Source organism: Oryx dammah, unplaced genomic scaffold (genome assembly GCF_014754425.2).
Source record: "Oryx dammah isolate SB20612 unplaced genomic scaffold, SCBI_Odam_1.1 HiC_scaffold_11209, whole genome shotgun sequence".
Taxonomy (NCBI): Eukaryota; Metazoa; Chordata; class Mammalia; order Artiodactyla; family Bovidae; genus Oryx; species Oryx dammah.
In genome coordinates this window covers 4,462,447-4,477,275 of record NW_024080602.1, presented here as the reverse complement: position 1 = coordinate 4,477,275, position 14,829 = coordinate 4,462,447, and the positions used below count along the sequence as shown (strand labels likewise).

The window sequence follows — 14,829 nt, the reverse complement described above, 5'->3', positions numbered from 1 at the left end:
TCTCTGACTGCCTGGAGGATGGCCCTGTCCCCACTCACCACCCTTGAACTCCAATTAGGACCTCCCTGAACTGTTAGATGAGACATGAAATAAACTTCCTTTGTGTTTATCTGTTATACGTTGGGGCCTACTTTCTACAGCAGCAATGCCTTACTAATACACCAGCTTAGGGTCTCTCCTACCTGAGGAGGACCGAAGCAGGAAGGGCTGAAGGAGCAGCTCTCCGTCGGTGTCCTTGAAGAAGGCAGGATGTTGTGACCGCGGCGCCTGCATATGAAGTGCAAGCTCTGTGGGGTGTAAATGGAGTTGAGGGTTAGGAGTCAGGCAAAGTAAGGTCAGAAATAAAGGGAGGTGGGTCACAGGGGCTATTGAAAGCAGTGCGGTTGGGCCTAGCTTGTTCCCATGAGTTGAGCTGATTTGAAGGTTGCAGCCATTGCTCTTGTATTTGGGTCTGCCTCACCCCTGGCTTATACCTCCTGCCTTGGACCCAACCCCTGCCTCAAGCCCAGGGCTTGGTCACTAGGATCCCCTGTTATCCCCTGGGTCCTGACTGGTACCCAGTGTGCAGCCTTATGGTCCAATCTGTTTTCCAGATGAGGAAAAGCAGACCCAGAAAAATGAAGGGACTAATTCATAAAGCCCAGATTGATCTTTCCACCTGGCCTTGGCCAGCAAGCACAATTTCCAGCAAAGTCCTGCCTCTTTAATGCCCTGGCCAGAGTCTCCCCAAAGGACGGCTTCTGGCAAGCTGGATTTCCAAGCCTGGCCATTGAGAATGAAAAAGAGCTGGTTTCTTCTGGTCCCAAAGATAAACAAGCTGGTCAGTTTTCTGTCAGTCCCAAGGCAGCGCTCTCCTGCCCTGGAGCCAAGCAGACACTGGGCAGTCTGTGTGCAGGGCCGAGGCTGCAGCACCCACCGGCTTGTAACGGCTTCACAACTTCTCGGAGGGAGCTGGCATCCACTCAGACCGCTCGGGAGGGAGGAGAGGATGCTGAAGACAGAACTGTGCTTCTCGTAAAGGTCTGTCCTAAAAATAAAGACAGGGTTAACCTAGCGAGGGTCTGCAGGGATGTTGGTCTGAGTAGAGAAGTGGATTAGTCTGAATTCTCCAGTTAAACGGAGCTAATAGAATATATATGTTATAGATATATATATGCAAATGGTCTTCTTCTTTCTTATTTCTTTGGCTGTTATGAGTCTTAGTTGCAGCACCCAGGGTCTCCAATCTTTGGTGTGGCATGTGGAATCTTATAGTTGAAGCACCCAGGATCTAGTTCCCTAACCAGGGATCGAACCTGGGTCCTCCTGCATTGGGAGCTTGGAGTCTTAGCCACTGGAGCACCAGGGAAGTCCCTACATACATATGTTTATACAACATATTCATGTAGATACATATAACATATACTTTGACTATGTAATATACCTGGGCTTCCCAGGTGGCGCTAGTGGTAAAGAACCTGCCTGCTAATGTAGGAGACGCAGATTCAATCCCTGGGTTGGGAAGATCCCCTGGAGAAGGAAATGGCAACCCACTCCAGTATTCTTGCCTAGGGAATCCCACGGACAGGGGAGCCTGGTGGGCTATAGTCCATGGGATCATAAAGAGTTGGACACGACTGAAGCAACTTAATACTACGTAGTGTACCTGTAGATAGAGAACATCCATGGGTATGCCTGGTAGCTCAGCTGGTAAAGAATCTGTCTGCAGTAAAGGAGACCCCGGTTTGATTCCTGAGTTGGGAAGATCCACTGGAGAAGGGAAAGGCTACCCACTCCAGTATTCTTGGGCTTCCCTGGTGGCTCAGCTGGTAAAGAATCCGCCTGCAATGCGGGAGATCTGGGTTGGATCCCTGGGTTGGGAAGATCCCCTAGAGAAGGGAACAGCTACCCTCTCCAGTATTCTGGCCTGGAGAATTCCATGGACTGTATAGTCCATGGGCTCGCAAAAGTCAGACACGAATGAGCAGCTTTTACTTTGACTTCTTTCACTTCATAGACATAGAGCATACATAAATATATACACACTGATATACGTATACAACTATACATATGTATAATAAGGAATTGGTTCATGCGATATGGAAGCTGAGAAATCCCATGATCTGCAGTCAGCAAGCTGGAGACCCTGGAAAGCCCATGGTATAATTCCAGTCCAAAAGGTCTGAGAACTGAGAGAGCCAGTGGTATAAGCATGAGTTTGAGTTCAAAGGCAGGAGAAGATCAATGTCCCACTTAAAAAAAAAAAAGTAGAAACCAACCACAATATTGTAAAGCAATTATCCTCCAATTAAAAATACATTTTTAAGAGAATTAAAAATAAATTTTAAGAGGATAATTACTTTACAATATTATGTTGGTTCCTGCCCTACATCTATATGAATGAGCCTATGTACTCTACCACTTGAACTTTCCTCCTACCTCTCACCCATCTCGCCCCTCTAGGTTATCACAGAGCACCCATTTTTTAAAAAATGAACTTATTTATTTTAATTGGAGGCTAATTACTTTACCATACATTGACATGAATCAGCCATGGGTGTACATGTGTCCCCCATCCCAAACCCCCCTGCCACCTCTCTCCCCATCCCATCCCTCTGGATTGTCCCAGTGCACTGGCTTTGAGTGCCCTGTTTCATGCATGGAACTTGGACTGGTGATCTGTTTCACATATGGTAATATACATGTTTCAATGCTATTCTCTCAAATCATCCCACCCTCGCCTTCTCCCATAGAGTCCAAAAGTCTGTTCTTTATATCTGTATTTCTTTTGCTGTCTCACGTATAGGGTCATCATTACCATCTTTCTAAATTCCATATATATGCATTAATATACTATATTGGTACTTTTCTTTCTGGCTTCCTTCACTCTGTATAATAGGCTCCAGTTTAATCCACCTCATTAGAACTGATTTAAATGTGTTCTTTTTAATGGCTGAGCAATACTCTGTTGTGTATATGTACCACAGCTTTCTTATCCATTCATCTGCTGATGAACATCTAGGTTGCTTCCATGCCCTGGCTATTGTAAACGTGCTGTGATGAACATTGGTGTCTCTTTCAACTCTGGTTTTCTCGGTGTGTATGTCCAGTAGTGGGATTGCTGGGTCGTATGGCAATTCTGTTTCCAGTTTTTTAAGGAATCTCCATACTGTTCTCCATAGTGGCTGTCCTAGTTTGCATTCCCACCAACAGTGTAAGAGGGTTCCCTTTTCTCCACACCCTCTCCAGCATTTATTGCTTGTAGACTTTTGAATAGCAGCCATTCTGACCAGCGTGAGATGGTACCTCACTGTGGTTTTGAGTTGCATTTCTCTGATAATGAGTGATGTTGAGCATCTTTTCATGTGTTTGCTAGCCATCTGTATGAAATAGCACCAGTTTGAGTTGCCTGAGTCATACAGGAAATTCCCACTGGCTGTCTATTTCACATTCAGTTCAGTCGCTCCATCTTTGCAACCCCATGGACTGCAGCACGCCAGGATTCCCTGTCCATCACCAACTCCCCGAGCTTGCTCAGACTCATGTCCATAGAGTCGGTGATGCCATCCAACCATCTCATCCTCTGTCGTCCCCTTCTGTTTCCCTGCTACTCTCTCCACTCATCCCAGCCTCTCCTTCCCTCACTGTGTCTACAAGTTTGTTCTTTGTGTCTGCATCTCCATTGCTGCCCTGCAGATCATATATAGGCATTAATATATGGTATTTGTTTTTCTCTTCTTGACTTACTTCACTCTGTATAATATGCTCTAGGTTCATCCATCTTAATAGAACAGACTCAAAAGCATTCCTTTTTATGGCTAAGTAACATTCCATTGTATGCTGCTGCTGCTGCTAAGTTGCTTCAGTCGTGTCTGACTCTGTGCAACCCCACAGACGGCAGCCCACCAGGCTCCGCCGTCCCTGGGATTCTCCAGGCAAGAATACTGGAGTGGGTTGCCATGTCCTTCTCCAATGCATGAAAGTGAAAAGTGAAAGTGAAGTCGCTCAGTTGTGTCCGACTCTTAGAGACCCCATGGACTGCAGCCTACCAGGCTCCTCCATCCATGGGATTTTCCAGGCAAGAGTAATTCCATTGTATAGTCCTACTTAAATACAGGCAGAGAGAACGAATTCTCCCTTAGTCTGCCTTTTGTTCTATTCAGGTCTCCCAGGGATTGGATGAGGTCCACACACGTTGAGGAGGGCTTTACTAGTTGTACTAATTCAAATGGTAATCACATGTGGAAATACCCTCACAGAATAACCTTTAACCAAATATCTGGCACCCCATGGCCTGGTCAAGCTGAGACATAAAATTAACGTCATAAGAAGGGATGGAACCACACAGAGGTTCCTGACTAGGGTAACCAGACTAACAAAAGCGTGCAAAGCAAGCCTTCTCCTAAGGAAATCTGCTTCCCGATAAAATCAAAGCTTTCAGCTTCTGATCAATCTATTAGGTTAAGGAAGGTTCTGAGGAACTGACAACTGGATGCAAATCCAGGTAAACAACAGAAAGAACATATTGGTTTTTGTACCTGGAAATTTTCTAAGTGTGAGGTTCAGACAAAGCTTCATCCAGTGGTTCAAATATGGCACTACGAATCCAGTTTCTTTCTGTCTCTCTTCTCTGCCTTCCACGGAATCATTGGGTTGTCTGAATTAGCAAGAAAGAACTACAGGCTGTCTACTGAAATTTGAATTTCAGATTAACAATGAATTTTTTTTTTTAGTATAAATATGTCTCATGCAACATTTGGGACCTATTTATACTAAAAATTATTTGTTGTTTATCTGAAATTCAAATTCCTCAGGGTGTCTTATATTTTATCAGACAACCCTATCCTAAGCCTTGTCTCTCCGTCTCCCACCCCCCGCCCCAGCTTTGTTTGGTAGCTCCTATAAATAAGAGGGGACCATTCTTTTCCAGAGCCTTAAGCAAACACCTCCTTGTATCTTCTTAGCCTGAAATGCCTGTTTCTGAACCAGTTTCTTTCCTGTGGCTGGGGAATAAGATAAACTGATGGGCTTAGTGAGGAGGCCAGAGATCTTTTGGGAAAGGAGAAGAGGAAAACAGATGTTTTGGTGGCATCCAACAGATGTCTACTATATTGGACTTTCCAGTTATCAGTCACAGAATCCATGCTCCTCAAGTTTGGATGGGACCCTACAGACCACTTAGTCCAACCTGTGATGTGATGCCTGAATCCCCTCCCATAATATCCTAGTCTTTATGTTCATATCTCTATTGACAGGAACTCAGTTTCCTCCATGGAGCTCCTTCCATCAACAGCCTTGCCTGTTGGAAAGTTCTAGCTGAAATCTTTCTTTTCTTGCATCTTCCATTCATTGATTTCAGTGCTAACTAGAGGTGTTTACAGGGCGATTTTCTTTTTCTTTTGGATGTGCTGGGTCTTCATTGTTTTGCAGGCTTTTCTCTTGCCGAGACCACAAGCTACTCTTCATTGCAGCGCTCAGGCTTCTCATTGCAGGGGCTTCTGTTGTTGGGGAGCACGGGCTCTTGGGTGCGTGGGCTTCAGTACTTGCAGCACGTGGGCTCAGTAGTTACGGTTCCTGGGCTCTAGAGGACAGGCTCAGTAGTTGTGGCTCAGGGACTTAGTTGCTCTGCAGCATGTGAGATCTTTCTGAACCATGGATCGAACCCATGTCTCCTGCATTAACAGGCAGATTGTTTACCACTGAACCACCAGGGAAGCCCTACAGGGTAATTTTCTAAACCAACTTGGAATGAATGAGACCTAGTATGCACCTTGGCTGTGTGCTTTCACATTTCATCTCATTTCATCCTCCCAACACCCTGGAAAGCTAGTCCTTTCTGATGGATACAGAAACTTGTAAAGTAAGCCCCTTGCCCTGATTACACAGCTAGTACCCTAGCTGGATTTGATCACACCTTAGCCCTGGTGTACCCAGAGGAAAAAACTTAGCCCTGGTGTCCCACCCACCTGCCCCTCCATGAGGATGAGGAACCTACAGTCTTTCACATACTTGATGACAGTGTCGCAGTTCCCTTGTTCTCTTAGGACCTTGTTTTCAGGGACTCTCACTCCTTAAGGCTGGTATCCCAGGCAGAACATGCTGCTCAGATGTGATCAAGGGTGAAAGAGTTGCAGAGGAGGAGATGCAAGTAGTCCAGAGAGCTTCATATGCAAACCATTCATTGGTTGATTCCATTCACTTGTCAACAGAAGCTGAGTGCCTGGTATGTGTACAAACTCTGTGAGGCATGGAGGATGAGGACAGAAAGAGTGAAAAAAGAGAGAGGGAAAGTGAGAGAGAAGATATGGTCTATAGTAAGAAGGAGCTCATGGCCTAGAATGGGAAACAGATGTGAAATCAACAGTTACAATAAAATGTGATATATACATACTTGACTGGATCAGCATGAGTAGAATGCTATGGCTCTGGTCATGGGAAGTCAAGGGGAAAGGTGCCCTCCAGGCAGGAGGAGGAGTCTAGGCAAAGCACAGGATGGTGAGTTCCTGCCTCAGAAGGTGAAGGGAGACACTAGATGGGAAAGTACTTGGTTGAAAGACCACTGTGTACATAAACCAGTGGGATTCTAACAATACGAAGGAGTTTTACTCTTGGGCTGGGCCTGCCTTCTTGAAAGCCCATACTGCTTCTGCAGGAAACTCTCTCCATGCATTTTGATAAATTTATTCCCACAGAGGAAACTGGGTTTTGGCATTTAAAAACATCATAAATGGGCCAAGGACACAGGCAGTTCACACAAAAGGAAGTATGGTTAGTAAACAAACATGAGGAAACACAGTGAACCTGGCCAGTAATCAAAGAAATGCAAATTGAAACCACTGAGGTGCACATTTCCACTGATTAAATGAACAGTCATGGTCAAAAGGATCAGATGGTTATGCTTCATCCTGGTGAGTTCTGGGGGAAAGGAGTGGCTCCCACACTGTGGGAGGTGGACCAGCTACAAGATCTTCAGGGCTTAGTACAAACTGAAAATGCAGGGTCTCTGGTTCAAAAATTATTAATAATTTTAAGACAGCAATAGCAGAGCATTAAACCAAATGCTGGACCCTACCAAGTCCTTGTTGGATGTTGTATAAATGAGTACAGCCCTCTTACGGGAGAAGAGCAGTCCCTTCTTCCACCCAGTGTCAGTCCCCCTACCTGCGTTTCCAACCTCGTCCCCTCCGATCTGCTCAGGGACTTTATTGTCTGTTGTCACTTCTCCCTTGAAATTCATTCTCTTGCTAGTGACCAAGCTTTCTCACCAGTGTTCAACATACACACAAGCCCTCCTTATGAAAATAAAAACAGAAATAAAAACCATACCTCAGGCTTCCACCCCACTTCCTCCAGCTACTCTCCCAGGCCCTTGTCTCAGCCATGCTTCTAGAAGGGTCTGTATGGACATGCTCTCTCTGTGTCCTTGTTTCCTCTTCATTTATCCAGGCTGTTTTTCCCTCCATCATTACAGGTCTTGCCAAGGTCGCCATTGATTGTGAGTCATTTGCTAGGACCTTTCGGCATCGTTTGACACTAGTGACCACTCTCTCCTTCCTCTCCCCGCCTTCGCTTGGCGGCCGTGACATCATGTCCCGGCTTTCCGCCCATGTTCCCTTCTGTCTCCTTAGCCAGCAGTCTCCCTCCATCTGAAAGTGAAAGTTCCCCACTTACCTGGTCTAGACTTTGCTCACCCTCAGCCTTTCTCTTTGGGCAAGCTCATCCATACCTGTGGCTTTAGTCACCCTCTGTATGTGGATGACTCATAAGTCCATGGCTGTAAACCAAACTCTGTTCTGAGTCTCAGACCCACGGTCCAACTGCTCACTTGACAGAGCTTCTTCTCTCAAAAACACCTTGAACTCCTTATGTAGAGTATCACCGGATGGGGGTCCCCTTTCATTTTTTTCTGGATCTGTGAAGGGCACCACAGCGCAGTTCATCCTATTCCGAACACCAGAAATCGAGCAGTTGCTCTTCAAGTACCCTTCTCCTTCCTTTCCCCCACACGTCTTAAATCAACTGCCAAGTCTTGTCAATCTTACCTCCACAATATTTCCTAAATGTGTCCACTTAAACTCCATTTCTCTCCCTATTCACATTATCTAAGCAATTATCATCCTTCAGCTTGACCACCACAACAGCTGCTTGCTGGTACCACCATCTCTCCTCAAAGCCCTTCCCCCTGTGAACTACAGCCAACACGAGTGTTTCAAAGTCCACACCCAGTTCAGGGGTCCCAGGCTCTCAGGATAAATACCAACACCTTTCTAATGGTTCACAGGCCCTGCCTGGTCTTGCCTCAGGCTCTCCCAGTTATTTGAGCTCGGGCCTTTGTGGTTTCCCTAGGTCTGCCAAAAGGCATTTGTACAGGCTACTCTCTCTGTCTAGAATGTTCTTTCTTCTCTTTCATTCAAATTAGCTCCTAGTTGTCCTTACTCCCCAGATCAATCACTTTTTCCTTAGGAAATCCTTTCATTCACCAAGCAAAGTAGGATTCTACCATAAAATACTTTTATAGCTTCATGTCTCTCTCTTTAGTAATGCTTAGCATGGTTATAATTTTATCCATCCGTGTGATAACCTGATCAAGTCTGTCTCCCTAACTAGAGGGTAGGGCTCATGAGTGTAGACTGTATGTTCTTCTTCACTGTTGTATCCCCAGTGATTAATCAGTGTCTGATCAGAAGAAAGTGCTCAATAAATATTTGGTGAATGAATGAATGGAAATCCATTTAACAGTATATTTTGAGAACTATGGAAATGTTCATGTTTTGATCCAATAATCTCACTTGTAGGAATTTATACCAAGGAAGTAATCAAACAGAGAGAACATTTTTTATACATGAAGATATTACCACATTCTTTCTTAGTAGAACATTTTTAAAAGACATGTAGATGTCCATCTGTATGAGAAATGTCATAGAGTAGTACACCCACAAAATAAACAACACAGTCATTTAAAAATAATTGTGAAGACTAAGTAGCAATATGGAAAACAGTTTTCAATATTACAATTGCTTTTCAAAAGCTGAATGCAAAATTGCAGTTTTACAACTATGTAAAAATGTTTTATGCATGCAGACAAGTACCAGATGGGAACAAGGAAAAATAAATGAGTTGATTTGTCAGAAAAAGTGGATCATGATTGAATTTTCCATTTCATTTTGATTCCTCTTAGTGTAGTTATATTGTTTTTGCTCAAATAATACTTTAATGTATTCTGTGAGTTTCATCTACAATCATAGGCTGAATGAAATGGCTGTGTTAAGCTGAGGATCCATCAAAGCACAAAAGCCTAATAAATAGTGTTACTTTAGAACAGCCTATTAACTACTATTAAAATAGATCCCATGATTATACCTAATGTTCATAATATGTTATGTGTGGACGTGTTCTGTTTGCCTTGGGTAAATACGTAGGAGTAGGTAAGATGCACTGTATGGTAGGTGTGTGTCTAACTCTTAATTTTACCTGTTTATTTCTGGCTGCGCTGGGTCTGCTGCTGCTCGGGGTTTCTCTCATTGTGGTGAGCAGGGGGCTACCCTCTGGTCGCAGCTCTCGGGCTTCTCATTGTGGTGGCTTCTCTTGCTGGGGAGCACGGCCTGTAGGGCATGCAGGCTTTCACTAGTTGCAACATGTGGGCACGGCCCAAGGGTTCAGTCAGCTGCGGCCCCCTGGCTTTAGCAGGCTCAATAGTTTTGGCGCACTGACTTAATTGCTCCGTGGCATGTGGGATCTTCCTGACCCAGGGATCAAACCCGTATCTCCTGCATTGGCAGGCGGAATCTTTACCGCTGAGCCACCAGGGAAGTCCAGGTGTGTGTTTAATGTTTATTTTCCCCAGTTCACTGTGAACCAGTTGTTGTTATGATCATTTTATTTAAAAAAATTGTATATATTTAAGGTGTATAGCATGATGACTTGATAAACATATACATATTTTTAAAACTATTGAAGTATAGCTGATTTACAATGCTGTGTTAATTTTTGCTGTACAGCAAAGTGATTCGGTTATACACACACACACACACACACATATATTCTTTTCGTGTTCTTTTCCATTATGGTTTATCACAAGCTATTGAATATAGTTTCCTATGCTATATAGTAGGACCTTGGTATTTATCCATCCTATGGATAATAGCTTGCATCTGCTAATCCCAACCTCCCAGTCTTTCTCCCACCCCAACCCTCTCCCCCCAGGCAACCACAAGTCTGTTCTTGATGTCTGTGAATCTGTTTTTGTTTTGTAGATAAATTCCTTTGTGCCATATTTTAGATTCCACGTGTAAGTACATGCAGGCATGCTAAGTTGTTTCAGTCGTGACCAGCTCTGTGTGACCAATGGACCGTAGCCCACCAGCCTCCTCTGTCCATGGGATTCTCCAGGCCAGAATACTGGAGTGGATTGCCCTGCCCTCTTCCAGCACATACAAGTGATATCATATGATATTTGTCTTTCTCTTTCTGACTTACTTCCCTTAGTATGATAATCTCTAAATCCGTGTTGCTGCAAATGACATTATTTTGTTCTTTTTTTGGCTTAGTACTATTCCATTGTGCACATATACCTCATCTTTTTATCCATTCATCTGTCTGTGGACATTTAGGTTGCTTCCATGTCCTGGCTAATGTGAACAGTGCTGCTGTGAACACAGGATGATATATGTGTACATACCAAAATGATTACTGCAGTCAAGCTGGTGAACCTATCATCTCATCACGTAATTATCTTTTTTTTCAGTGTGACTAGAGTACCTAAAGTCCAGTTTTTTGGCAAATTTCCAGTATTCAACACATTATTTTTAAGTATAGTGATCGTCATGTACATTAGCTCTCTCGAACTTTTCCTCTGACATAACTATAACTTGGTATACTTTGACCAACATGTCTCCATTTCCCCTACCTCCCTGCCCACTATTCTACCATCTGCTTCTATGGGTTTGACTCTTAGATTCAGTATATAAGTGAGATCAGGCAGTGTTTATCTTCCTATGCTTAGGTTTCACTTAGTATAATGTCCCCAGGTTCATCCATGTTGTCACGAATGACTGAAAAAGCTGGATGATATTCCTGTGTGTGAGTGTGTGTGTGTCTGTGTGTATAATCTTTATCCATTCATCTGTTGATTCACACTTAGGTTGATTCCATGTCCTGGCTATTGTGAGTAATGCCACAATGAACACGAGAATGCAGATAGCGCTTCAAGTTTCTGGCTTCACTTTTTTTGGTATGTACTCAGAGGTGGGATTGCTGTATCATAATATTAGTTCTATTTTTAATCTTTTGGGGGGAGACCTCCATAGTGTTTTTCTTCATTTAAATTCCCATCAACAATGTACACGCGTTCCCTTTTCTCCACACCCTCACAAACATTTTTTTTTTTTGATAATGGCCATTCTAATAGTAGTGAGGTGATATCTCACTATGGTTTTGGTTTTCATTTCCCTAATGATTAGTGATGTTGAACATCTTTCCATATACCTGCTGGATATTTGCATACCTTCTTTTGAGAAATGTCTATTCAGGTTCTTTGCCCATTTTAAAATCAGGACGTTTATTTCTTGCTGTTGAGTTAACTGAGTTCCTTGTATATTTTAAATATTAACCTCTTATCTGACATATGGTTTACAAATGTTTTCTCCCCTCTATAGGTTGTCTTTTCACTTATTGGTTGTTTCATTTTCTGTACTGCAGGTTTTTCGTTTGATGAGATCCTACTTCTCTGTTTTTGCTTTTGTTGCCTGTGTTTTTGGGTCATATTCCCCCAAAAATCTGCCCAGGCCAATATCAAAAAGCTTTCCCTATGTTTCCTTCTAGTACTTTTAACGTTTTGGGACTTACATTTAAGTATTTATTACATTTTGAGTTGATTTCTGTATATGGAGTGAGATGGGATAAAATAGGGAACAGTTTCATTCTTTTGCACATGGATAGCCAGCTTTGCCAACACCCGACAGTTCTTTATTAAAGAACTGTCCTTTCCTCATTGTGTGTTCTTGGCATCTTTGTCAATGCAAATTGACCATAGATTTATTTCTGGGGTCTGTAGTATGTTCCACTGGTCTATGTATCTCTTTTCATGTGTTTTGATTACTATCGTGTTGTGTTATATTTTGAAATCAGGTAGTGTGATGCCTTCGACTTTGTTCTTTTTGCTCAAGATTGCTATAGCTATTCACAATCTTTGGTGGTTCCATATTAATTTTAAGATTTTTTTTTCTATTTCTGTGGGAAAATGCCATTAGAATTATGTTTGGATTACGTTGATTCTGTAGATTGCTTGGGTAATACAAACATTCTAACTATATTCATTTTTCTAATCCATGAACATGGGATATCTTATCATTTATTTTTGTCTTCAGTTTCTTTCATCAATGTTCTATGGTTTTCAGATATAGATACCTTACCTCCTTGGTTAAATTTATTGTAAAGTATTGTTGATGCTATTGTCAACAGGATTATTTTCTTAATTTCTTTTTTGTATTGTTCCTTAATTAGTATATGGCCTTCCTTCCCTTGTGGCTCAGCTGGTCAAGAATCTGCTTGCAATGCAGGAGACTGGGGTTTAATCCCTGGTTTGGGAAGATCCTCTAGAGAAGGAAAAGGCTACCCACTCCAGTATTCTGGCCTGGAGAACTTCATGGACTGTTTAGTCCATGGAGTCGCAAAGAGTCGGACACGACTGAGTGAATTTCACTTTCACTTTAATTAGTATATGGAAATGAAGTGATTTTTCTTGATTTTATATCCTGTTAGTTCAGTTCAGTTGTTCAGTCATGTTCAACTCTTTGTGACCCCATGGACTGCAGCATGCCAGGCTTCCCGTCTATCACCAACTCCCGGAGCTTGCTCAAACTCATGTCCATTGAGTCAGTGATGCCATCCAACCATCTTATCCTCTGTAGTCCCCTTCTCTTCCTGCCTTCAATCTTTGCCAGCATCAGGGTCTTTTCCAATGAGTCAGCTGTTCGCATCAGGTGGCCAAAGTATTGGAGTTTCAGCTTCAGCATCAGTCCTTCCAATGAATATTCAGGACTGATTCCCTTGAGGATTGACTGGTTTGATCTCCTTGCAGTCCAAGGGACTCTCAAGAGTCTTCTCCAACACCACAGTTCAAGAGCATCAATTCTGCAATGCTCAGCTTTCCTTATGGTCCAACTCTCACATCCATACATGACTAGTGGAAAAACCATAGGTTTGACTAGACAAACCTTTGTTAGCAAAGTAATGTCTATGATTTTTAATATATTGTCTAGGTTTTTTTCCAATATTTCTTTTTTTAATTTATTTTTTTTATTGAAGGATAATTGCTTTACAGAATTTTGTTGTTTTCTGTCAAACCTCAACCTGAATCAGCCATAGGTATACATATATCTGCTCCCTTTTGAACTTCCCTCGCATCTCCCTCCCCACCCTACTCTCCTAGGTTGAGCCCCTGTTTGAGTTTCTTAGCCATACAGCAAATTCCCGTTGGCTATCTATTTTACATATGGTAATGTAAGTTTCCATGTTAGTCTCTCCATACATCTCACCCTCTCCTCCCCTCTCCCCATGTCCATCAGTCTATTCTCTATGTCTGTTTCTCCACTGATGCCCTGTAAATAAATTCTTCAGTACCATTTTTCCAGATCCTGTATAAATGCGTTAGAATACAATATTTATCTTTCTCTTTCTGACTCACTTCACTCTGTATAATAGGTTCTAGGTTCATCCATCTTATTAGAACTGACTCAAATGTGTTCCTTTTTATGGCTGAGTCATATTCCATTGTGTATATGTACCACAACTTCTTTATCCATTCATCTGTTGATGGGCATCTAGGTTGCTTCCATGTTCTAGCTATTGTAAATAGTGCTGCAGTGAACAATGGGTTACATGTGTCTTTTTCAATTTTGGTTTCCTCAGCGTATATGCTTAAGAATGGGGTTGCTGGGTCATATGGTGGTTTTATTCCTAGTTTTTTAAGGAATCACCATGCTGTCTTCCATAGTGGGTGTATCAATTTACATTCCCACCAACAGTGCAAGAGTGTTCCCTTTTCTCCACACCCTCTCCAGCATTTATTGTTTGTAGACTTTTTGATGAGGGCCATTCTGACTGGTGTGAGGTGATAGCTCATTGTAGTTTTGATTTGCATTTCTCTAATAATGAGTGATGTTGAACATCTTTTCATGTATTTGTTAGCCATCTATATGCCTTCTTTGGAGAAATGTCTGTTTAGGTCTTTTGCCCACTTTTTGATTGGGTTGTTTGTTTTTCTGGTATTGAGTTATATGAGCTGCTTGTATATTTTGGAAATTAATCCTTTGTCAGTTGTTTCATTTGCTATTGTTTTCTCCCATTCCAAGGGTTGTCTTTTTACCTTGCCTATAGTTTCCTTTGCTGTGCAAAAGCTTTTAAGTTTAATCAGGTCCCACTTGTTTACTTTTGCTTTTATTTCCATTATTCTAGGAGGTGGATCATAGAGGATCTTACTTTGGTTTATGTCATTGAGTGTTCTGCCTGTGTTTTCCTCTAAGAGTTTTATAGTTTCTGGTCTTACATTAAGGTCTTTAATCCATTTTGAGTTTATCTTTGTGTATGGTGTTAGGAAGTGTTCTAGTTTCATTCTTTTACATGTAACTGTCCAGTTTTCCCAGCACCATTTATTGAAGAGGCTGTCTTTGCTCCATTGTATTTTCTTGACGAGTCACTCCAAAGGTTTTTAATTTTGTTTATCTTCTCAAAGAACCAGCTTTTACTTTTATTAATGTTTACTATTGTTTCTTTCATTTCTTTTTCATTTATTTCTGCTCAGATCTTTATGATTTATTTCCTTTTACTAATTTTGAGATTTTTTTGTTCTTC

At 42.2% G+C, this 14,829-nt stretch overlaps 1 long non-coding RNA gene across 1 annotated transcript; it reads right to left on the bottom strand.

The window, feature by feature from the left end:
- Positions 1 to 227: 227 nt before the first annotated feature.
- On the bottom strand, positions 228 to 7,508 carry LOC120860900. The gene is made up of 3 exons (XR_005720456.1): positions 7,306 to 7,508; positions 917 to 1,027; positions 228 to 287 (listed from the first exon to the last, which is right to left on the bottom strand). It is a non-coding gene; the product is annotated as an uncharacterized LOC120860900 (long non-coding RNA).
- Between the last annotated feature and the right edge of the window lie 7,321 nt (positions 7,509 to 14,829).